Source organism: Vigna unguiculata, chromosome 8 (genome assembly GCF_037176805.1).
Source record: "Vigna unguiculata cultivar grain cowpea cultivar isolate G323 ecotype 2 chromosome 8, ASM3717680v1, whole genome shotgun sequence".
Classification (NCBI taxonomy): Eukaryota; Viridiplantae; Streptophyta; class Magnoliopsida; order Fabales; family Fabaceae; genus Vigna; species Vigna unguiculata.
In genome coordinates this window covers 25,220,692-25,230,474 of record NC_140799.1, presented here as the reverse complement: position 1 = coordinate 25,230,474, position 9,783 = coordinate 25,220,692, and positions in this window count along the sequence as shown.

Below are 9,783 nucleotides of genomic sequence, written 5' to 3'. Positions count from 1 at the left end.
GGCACCCCATTTAATGTTGTTACTATACCACTAACGGAAATGACTAAATTAAGATCAAATTTCCCAAAACAGGAACCAAATTGAGATAAAAAAAATAGAGGAACCAAATTGAAATTTCGCTACGAAAATGGGGACCAAAGACAAGATTAACCTTCTTTTTTCATATGGTATTATATTTCTCCCAGGTGTATGGTGACCCCTTTTTGTTATAGTTATGTAGTCAGTCACTCTGAACCATTGACTCTGATAGCACTGTTAGGTTTTATACATTATAGTCATATGAGTTATGGTCATTGAGAGATTGTAGTTATGTATATATGACATTGGTCTTACACATATAAAACATTTCTTACATCACTTTTATTTCAAAACCTTAAGACAATGGTGTTATGAGTCTTTATTCTTATATCGTGTTTAATTTTGCAAATTATATCCAATATGGGACTTTTGACTCGCACTTAGACTATTCCCAACAATATTTCATACATTTTTTAGTCCACTACTATATACATATAGAATTTGTGTTAGAAAAAGATGAAGTTATGATTAACTTCAGGATTAATTATTTCTTAAAAATATTAACGTTATCGATCTTGTGTATGCAATGTTAGATACTTGGTCTAGTAACATCATAGAAAATATCTTAGTTGTGGAAATGTAAATAATTATTAAGAACATTTATATGCATTGATAGTGTGATATGGTGAGCGGGGAATGATTGTGAAAATGCGTTTGGATGGATGGTGCTACCTACACCCCCATGATGAGAGTTATTGGTTAGTAACGATGAATGTTCCAAAGTAGGGTAGGGTGTCCTTAGAAGCACGAGTCCTACGTCTGGAGCAGTAAAGTCAGTGTCTCAAATGGATTGTGTAAATAGGTTTAGGATTAGATTTCACCTTACAATAACCTAGTGTTTTGTTTCAGGAACATTACTCATTACACATTTCACTGTAATTTCTTTGGTATAATGAAAAGGAAGAGGAAGGAATTACAAGATAAAAAGAAACCTTAAACATGAAAGAAAAGAAACAAACTATACAACCACTTCCATACTTGCTTCCTCTCATTTTGGAAACAAAATGGAAAAATTAGCTTTGTAAAATAAAACAAATATATTATTTTCACTTATCATACAGTTTTTTTTTTTTTTATTTCTTTTGGTTTTTTGTGTCACTTTCATTTTATTTTACTTTTACTTTTTATACAATCAAATAATTCACAAAATTATTTATTTTTCTATACCAATTTTCCATGTCTCTTTCTCTCACTCTTTTTCATTTTCTTTTTCATGTATTCCTTGAATGAAACATATGTTTAGATAACATATAAACTTTGGCGATATCATAGAATATTTATTCCAATAACATATCATAGCAAATATTTATGAAAATAACACAATTTAATGTTACAATTTTGAATTCGGTTTCCTGCAAACTAAATTTTTAACTGAGTTTAACTATTTTCTATTTCTTTTTTTTATTTAATAATAAAATAAAGAGAATTTTAAAATTTTAAAATAAAAACAGTTATATTGAAAATATTTAAAAAAAAATAAATATTTTGTATAAAATTGTAGAAAAATATTTTTTAAGAAAATTAAAAGTTTAGAAAGTTAATTATGAGAAATAATATTTAAAAAAAATTAAAAAAATAATTACGTTAAGAAATAATTGTTAAGAAAATATTATAATTTAAAAATAATTATTTAGAAAAATAATTATTTTAAGAAATAATTAGTTAAAAAATGTTAAAATATGATTTATTTAAAAAAATATTTAGGAAAATGATTTTTAATTTTTTATTTAATAATAAATTATAATATTAATGATTATTTACTTATAAGTAAAATACAAATTAAGTAAATGTAAATGTATAAATAAATCCAATATTTTACGTTAATTTTTAATTTTTTATGTATGTAATTTTAAATTTTATTTTTAATCATATGCATAATCATTAAAATCTTACGATAATAAAAATAAAATGGATTTTTTCATAAAATTAGTGAAAAATATACAGATATATTTAACACAACAAAATAAAAATAGTGAATCAGTGATGGATTTTTTCACCGTTGGCTAGTTTTTACGGAGTTGACCTCTTTAGTTTTAAAAATGATTAAGTTGGGCAATGAAAATTTAAATTCGAGCTTAAATTAATTCGCCCATTTTAATTTGACTTTATCTGATTTTTTTTCCTAACTAATGATTAGTTAGATTAATTTCATGGTTTAAAATTTTGATTATTATTGATAAAATAACAAATAATTTGTTTGACAAATCAAATGATAAACGTAATACTATTTGTTTTGTCCATTTTAAAGCAATTTTGTGTATATTGTATTTTATTTTTAATCTCTAGCACTTGTCTTTCCTTTAGTTGTTTACAATCATTTATTGTTACAATTGGTATCCTTTAACTGTATTTCTATTATAATATATCATATTTTAATATCCTATAGAATATATATATATATATATATATATATATATATATATATATATATATATATATATTTTGTTTGACTTATTGTATTCCAAAGAAGCTAGGGTAGCAAAATTTAATATACCATCTTCAAATTTGTCCAAATCTAATATGGTTCTCAATTTAGCTAGATCATCAAAATTAATAACTTTGATTTTGAAATGTTGAAAAAAATCATCATCAAATAACATTATCGTTTTTATCCCGAAAAATCATCATACTAATAGAGAAATGAGATTAACACAATTCGATACACAAGAATATACGTGAAAACTCCAAATTAAGAGAAAAATCATGACCGTTGTCTTATGACAACCAGAGAATAACATTATGTGAAAATTTTTACAACACATAGACTACTCTTCCATGCTCTTTGACCCCAAGTACACCCACCCTTTCCAAAGCAAGAATTTAACCAAAACCTCACAACATTTTAACTCAAGAGTATAAGAAAAGTAAAATACAAGCTTAAAGTGTATTTGACTAAGGAAGGAAACACCATGAACTTAGAATCCTTTATATAGTCACTAACACCCACCCCTAGGCGACATGAGACTTTCTAAGACATTATTTTCATTAGCCTAACATTTTCCACAATGATTAAAATAAATACATATTTTTTGCACATACCAACAATCATACTCCACCGTAGAGAGTATATTCACTTGGAATTAAATTATTCCAAGAATTTTCATGCACCATGCATTAATGTTAATCAATGCATGTGTATAATCACCATACATCCTACATCAATATTTGCTAATTCTCATGCATAAACACTATACATCCTGCATCAAAGTTAACAAATGCATGTGTATAATCATTACACACCTTACATTAATATTAACCAATGCCCATGCATAAACACCATCACCAGTGCAAAATGAGCCTTTTCATGTCACCATTTCAACGTCAGCCCACAAAGTAGTCATCATAAAAAGTGACTGGTGGCATTTTTGCAATTAAAATGTCAAAGTTAACGTCAGCCTGACCTAAAATAGATGTCATAACCATTTTTGACGTCACCCCCACTGCACTCGACCTCAAGGGACATTGACTCTCACTCCCTCTGACATCAATTTTGAAAATGGTGTTGCCTCCACTATGTCAGATGTAAAATATGTTTTAAAACTTGGCACTAGACCATTTTTCTTCCACTGTTCATTCACGCTTTTCTTCTCTAGCAAACCAACAAAGACGATGGCGTGTGCGAGGATGAAATAAGGTGAGTTTTGCTTCATTTAACTCAAATTTAGGTTGTTTGGGTGCTTTGGTTGTACTTTTTTTTTTCATTTTTGACTATTTGTTTTCGTGTAGGTGCATTTGAAGAGGCAACAACAACGTCCTTTGTTGTGCAATAGCGTCAACGACGTCCTCTACTTAGCAATAATGATTCATAGAATGCTAGAATGAAAGTGAGCGTGAAAAGTAATCATAGAACACAAAATGATAAATTATGCATTCACTGCTACAGTGCCACCTGTTCCATCTTTGCATGCCACATGTTTGTTGGTTTTGCCCTGAGTTGTTACGCTACTTTAGCTTTTCCTTTTTCTATGCATTTTGATTTCCTTTTGTACATAAGAGATAAGTTATTCCCTTTTTCAATATACAAAAGTTTCTTCTCCTCATTCTACCGTCTCTCTATTTCCCTTTTGTTTAGTTCATCTTTGCTATTTTCTTCTCTTCCTCTTTCCTTCATGGATTTCTCTACTAATCTCATTAAAAACGCAACCTAACAAGTATAATATCCAAACACTGGAGTTTTGAGGTGCTTCCTCTTTTCTATCCATGATAAGGTTAGCATCACCAACATTTGTAGCAAAAATGTTTTCGTTGAAACTGCAAAAGTGCCTCGCTGCAAGTGTTCTCAAGTGTACCCAAGAAAATGGATGTTAGATTGTTGTGGTGACAAACGTTCTTGCGTATGTGTGTGTGTGACACTTTAAGCCTTTTGAAATATGAACATTTTTACTTGTATATGAAAAACGCAATCAAATCTTTTGTTCTTTTATCTTAGTGCCATGGTTCCTCCCCTTGATAAGGTGGGATCAAACTTTAATGAAGTTGCATGAATGTGTGTGAATTTCTACTCATATCTCTGAAAATATGATAATTAAATAATAATTAAGCTCTTTACTAAGAACTAACATAATATATATATTCTAATACAACAACTAAATATAATACCACAATAAAACACTTTGAGCCTTTTGAAATATGAACCTTTTTACTTGTATATGAGAAACATAATTGAATCTTTTGTTCTCTTATCTTATTGCCATGGTTCCTCCCCTTGATAAGGTGAGATCAAACTTGTAATGAAGTTCCATTAATGTGAAAATCATATACATACATCCCACAATTAAAGAAATTAACCTTTGATCATGGTTCCTTTCACTCAACAATTTAGACAAGAAATCCAAGGCTTGGAACATTTTCTACATTCATTGAAGCTCCAATGATCTGCCAATGAATAGTATGAAAGTATTAAATTTAATATAAATAAATATATATATATATATATATATATATATATATATATATATATATATATATATATATAATGTACATAATTTTATGTACGGGTCAAAGTACTTTTTGAATTTGAATTTAGATTTTCTATTAAATTTTTGGATATCTTTTTTTTTAACTTTCAAAATATATCGAAAGATATTGATTTTAATGTTTTAAAATATATTAAAAATCTTCTTTCTTAATATGCTAATATCAATATATTTTGAAAACCCAATTCAATGATAACATAGAAAAACTCAACTATGTTAGATTGTGAATTCAAAACAAACAAATCATAAATAAACAATTAGACCTCTTAATTAATAGAGCAACCCCCAAAATCTTATAGAGTAGATGATATGAATCACATCATGGTCCAAGTGGAGAAGGACTAATGCAAAACTTTGCTGGAGTTTTTTTTTTAGTTTGTTTAAATAATAACCCAATTCTTTACAAAATTGGTTGACCAAATTATGTCTTGTGGCTGACCAAATTATGTCTTAGTCTAATCAATTAATGGACTTTAGTTTTGCTTTATTTTCAAATTGTAATAAGGGCCAATTTGCCAACTTAAGAATCAGTCTTTGGGAGACTAAGAGTATGCATAGTTGAATTTCAATATTTCTAATTTGGTCCCTTCATCAAATTAGATTGTTGATATCTACACAGTTAATATATCATGACATATATATATATATATATATATATATATATATATATATATGTCTTTTAGCCATATATTTAATTAATCAGATCACTTTAATACTTTATCTAATAATATAATGGTCCTAACATATTCAATTATTATTATTATTATTATTATTATTATTATATATATACACACACACACACATATATGTATATATGACCCAAATTGCTAACAATCTCCCAATGATCACAAATATATATATATATATATATATATATATATATATATATATATATATATATATATATATATATATATATATCCTTACAAATCCTCATAAATGTGTTATACTTTATGAGCTCAAAATAGCCATTATATGCCTTAAGGATACTTAAAAGATCCTGCCCATTGATTACACCCGCATATAGAACCAAAATAATTTTAATTGCAATAACTAAACCTGACAATTATCATCGATACTGACAAAACCAAATGACATGGACTTATCATAAAATGTGTAGCATGCAAATTACGTGAAGGTGACCTGTACACATCTATTTTCAACTGATTCTTACTTTATTTTAATGAGATCAATATAATCACCTTAATATACAAAGTGTAGTTTCTGAATAATATCCAAAGTATGTTCAAAGACAATATATGCATGAATAAAATCAAACATAGAACGCAAAACACATAAAAGTGACTAACTCTCACTAAACCAAAGATTCCTCAAAATGTAAAGCACCCATATAACAATCATGCTCATGAAAAACCTTGGATGGAAGTACCTTAGTGGGAGAATCTGCCATCATGGAGTTTGTCCCTTATTGTTCTATTGAAAATTGTCCATTATGTACCCTATTGTTGTTACAATAGGGTACAATACAATACAGTTGATTTGTTATCACAATATAATTTAAGTGATATTTCAATTCCTTCACAATGCGCAATCCTGTGACAAAAATCCTCAACCATATTCCTCGATTTGATACCTCACATGATGTTGCAAATTCAACATCATAATGGATGAAGTCATAAGGGTTTGCTTGCACTACACCAAGAAATTGCACCCCCAACTGACATGAAAATGTAACCTGAAGTGGACCTCAAACTATCTTGGCATCCAACAAAGTCTGAGTCAGAATACCCAATGATCTGTAACTTATCTGACTTCTTGTATGCAAGCATATAATTTCTTGTCCTTTGTAAACACCTCATAACTCTTTTGGTTGCTTTCCAATGATTCATTCTTGAATTGCTTAAATATTTGCCTAATATCCCAACTATGTATATATGTTATATCTGGATATGTACATATTTGGGCATACATCAAACTTCCTACAATTGCATTTCCTAAATTTCCATATTTCCTTTTTGGTATTGATTGAGACTGAAATTGTCTCCCTTAGCAACTAGAGTGTCCTTAGATTTACATTCGTGCTTGTCAAACCTTTTAAGCACCTTTACGACATAGCTTCTTTGTGATAATTCTAGAATACCTCGAGTTCAATCTCAATGTATGTGAATTCCTAATACAAAGGAGACGTCACTAAGATCTTTCATTCCAAAATTTCTAGATAAAAATCTCTTGGTTTTTTGTAACATGTCTATATTGTTTGTAACAGGAATAATAATACGTTTGTGCTTACAAACGAGAACCACAACCATTTTTGTAACTTCTCTTAGTTACTTGCTTAATTTTAATATTTTAAATTGGACCCCTTCATATTACTGGTATCCTATACAACTAATATATCATTGATATATATATATATATATATATATATATATATATATATATATATATATATATATATATATATATATTATATAATCCAAATTGGTAACAAGATAAAGATTTGATAAAAAAGTTATACTTTTACATAGTTTGTCATGTCTAATGAAATGCATTAATTTTCAAAGTTAGTGGTCCTCCTTGTTAGGTCTCTTTGGTTGTCTTTCTCTCTTACGTTGTGGATGGAGGTTATGGGAATATTAGGGTTCATAAAATTTAATTTTGATGATATTTATTTATACATGGGGTTTGGGAAAATGATAGTCACGTCCCTCTTTAGTAGATGATTTAATTTATTTCCAAAACTACCAAGTGCCAAAATATTAATAAATTTCTGTCAATTTAAAATGGACATTAACATTTTGGAATTATATTCATATGTGGAATAGTTGGAGACACACAATTTTATTTTATGTCTAAAATACACCTACCAAATAAAAATTGAAGAACCTTTACGAACTTTTCGGGAAATTTTGACCAAATTTTGATTTAAGAGGCTAAATTGACATAGTCATGTGCTTCTACCCTCACATCATATCAATTTAAATAAATCCATCTTATCAACTTGAATAAATCCATAAAAATAAGGATCCTTTTATGGGATGAACAATATTGTGTTGCAAATGTAATAATAGTATTGAATTGATATTTTAAATGATTAGATAAAAACAGTATATTACGTCTGTTTACTATGTTGGGTTGGATTTATTCTCAGTAAAAATGTGGCAACATTTTTGTAAATAAACGATACAAATATAAATGACTTTTTGTTTTAGGATGAACAATATGTGTGAAGATCCAAACAATTTAACACTCTTTTAGATATACTATATTAGTTTTTAATGAAAAGTTTTGATCATAATAAATGTAAATAAGTATTTTAATTAATATATATATATATATATATATATATATATATATATATATATATATATATATATATATATATATATATATATATAAAAGCTGGTTAATTACCTTCTAAATTTTCTTGAGTTGGACAATTTTATAGTATGCTAAATTAATTAATAACTAACTAATTAATTTCAGCATAATCAAAGTTACAAGATTTTCTTTTTATACTCATATTTAACATATATGTAGTAAAAATTAACTTGCTTTAACTTTTGAAGATTTGTTAAGAATGTGTTTAGTTCTCACTTTTTTGAAAAGTAACTGAGTTTTATCTCTCACTTAGAACCAAATACCCAAAGTTTTAAGTAAACTTAGTAATTAAAAGAATACTAAAGATTAAAACTAATCTTTTAAAGGGAAAAATAGAAAAACATATGTATGATTTTAAAAAGTTAGGTGTGAAATCATTCTATTATGGGAAAGGACCTGAAAGAAGTAGCATATGAAAGTGCAGAAGATCCAATCTAGAGTTTCTAATTAATTAGTTTGTTAGGGTGGTGTGATGTTATCATCTTTGTTACTATGTGAAGATTAGGTTACTAAGTTAGATGAGATTTATTTTCTTTTCTCCTATTCCAAATCCATCTATTAAATAATCAACTCTGCATATATCCTATGCTTTTGGACCTTTATTCAATCTTCTATGTTTTCTATTTTTCTTATCTATTGTGCAAAGATGGTTTAAACAAACTTTTGATGGAAATTTCCAAAAAAAATAAATAAAAAGAAAGAGAAAATTTATGACTAAAAATTAGTTTATGCTCAATATGAGAAATTTTTTTATAAACAAATTCTTAATGGAGAAACTCATTTAACTTTCTTTGTTACCTAAAAGTTTGTATGAAGAAGTTTGTTTAAACAAATTCTAATTATTTTACTTAATTATAATTTAAGAAGTCTGACTAACTGTTGAAAATTGTTTTTGTTTCGACTTTTAAGTGACCAGAGATTTTTAAGCATATCGGAACAACCTCTTAACTTAAAATATTAAGGAATTAAAATGACCCGTGCTGTAAATTTTCTTTATTGAAAAATGTTTTGATTCATTAAGTCCTCTTAAACATTATAACTTTTCTTTCTCTAGTTAAAGCGTTGTTTTTATAAGATATTTTAAGTATAAAAAGTATTTTAAAATAAAAATTGGTAGTTATTGTTGTCCTTTATACACATAGTTTATTAGATATATATATAAGTGATGGATTAAGATTTTAAAATGTAATAAGTTAAATAAATAAGCAATTTCCTAAAATATTGAGGAAAGCGAAAAGGTGGCAGTGATGAAGAAGCCACGCAACCGTTTTAGCTGTCTTTGTGGACCACGGCGTGATGCACCAAATTCCAACTTCTCTTACCCTTTTTGCTCATTTTTTCAACATTTGACAGAAAAAATATACACTAGTAAACTACCAGATATAAT